This window comes from Temnothorax longispinosus, chromosome 4 (genome assembly GCF_030848805.1).
Source record: "Temnothorax longispinosus isolate EJ_2023e chromosome 4, Tlon_JGU_v1, whole genome shotgun sequence".
In the NCBI taxonomy this organism is placed as follows: Eukaryota; Metazoa; Arthropoda; class Insecta; order Hymenoptera; family Formicidae; genus Temnothorax; species Temnothorax longispinosus.
The window spans coordinates 8,555,505-8,556,890 of record NC_092361.1 but is presented as its reverse complement, the minus strand read 5'-3'; the positions used below and the strand labels follow the sequence as shown (position 1 = coordinate 8,556,890).

The window sequence follows — 1,386 nt, the reverse complement described above, 5'->3', positions numbered from 1 at the left end:
ATCGATCGTTAGAAATACTCGAGCGCGTCAGATTAAGGTAAGGTGGGTTAATAACATGCTGAAAAGTGTGCATTTCAATAATCTGACGATTTGAGCGTGACGTAAGGGAGTGGGAGGGTCACAAACTTGCAAAAAAAAAACGTCACCTTGACATTCTCGAGCGCGGTCGAATTTTTTTTATTTTGAAGGAAATAATTCAAGAATAACGGAAAAAATATAATCTGCCGATTTCCACAAGCCGAAGTAGCACAAATCGTCAGAAAAGTTTAGTGCGTGCAGCTGCAGTGAAAGAAAGAAAGAAGCTCTTGTCAAGTTTTTTATCGATCATTGGGCTGATCAGGAGATGGCTACGATTATCGGTAACAAAACAATATATCTGAGTCATGATTTGTTGTTTCGTATATTCAGTTACCAATAATAAAGTAACGCGAACCATCGATCATGAACTGTCATGTTCTGATCACGAAGAAGCGGATACAAAAGCAGTATTTCTTGCATGTCAGCTAAAAGAAGATTCCACTGTTACAATCAGAACCTCTGATACAGATATTGTTGTTATCATGTTGGCCAATATGGAACATCTTCAAGCATCAGTGAAAATATGGATGGATCTCGAAGTAAGTAATGCACGCCGATATATCGACGTTTCCGCACTCTCTGTTAAGCTAGGCCCAATAGTTTCGCGAGCGCTACCAGCTCTTCATGCGCTAACAGGATGTGATTTCAACCCGGCACTTTATAGACAAGGCAAGAAAAAACCTCTAGATATTCTAATGCATTCAGAAATTTTTCAAAAAGAATTTGCAAATTTGGGATCTAAAGATTATAATATAGATGAATCTTTTAACATCATACAATCTTTTATCAGCCACTTGTATGGCTTAAAAAAATTAGATGATGTCAACAGAGCTAGAATTGAAATCTTCAATACGACATACAAGGTATCAGATACATCACAGCCCTTCTCGTTGAATGTTCGTAATTACGATGCTTGTTGCTTGCCACCATGTCAATCGGAGTTACTGCAGCAATTATTACGAACAAGATATATTGCATGTTTGTGGAGGAATGCACACAATCCAAACAGCATCGACATGTCACCAACAGATTACGGATGGACAGATGTAAAAGGCAAATTGGAAATGACTTGGTTCGTTGGTAATCAATTACCAGAAGCGTACGACGATGTAGTCATAACACCTGATATTCTAGGAGATACTCCAGATTCAGGTATATTTTTTTTTCAAAACTTTGATAACACGCTTTTCATGAAATAAATAAAATATTAAGTATTATAACGATTTCTTGTTACAGATATGCAAGCTGAAGATGAAATTGACGAACAAATCGAACCAGACTTGCAGTACGACGATAATTCCACGGAAG

General features: G+C 37.4%; 1 long non-coding RNA gene across 1 annotated transcript; it reads left to right on the top strand.

Annotated features, from left to right (window-relative positions):
- Positions 1 to 298: 298 nt before the first annotated feature.
- On the top strand, positions 299 to 1,386 carry LOC139811806 (uncharacterized). The gene is made up of 4 exons (XR_011731747.1): positions 299 to 359; positions 469 to 617; positions 1,108 to 1,230; positions 1,315 to 1,386. It is a non-coding gene; the product is annotated as an uncharacterized lncRNA (long non-coding RNA).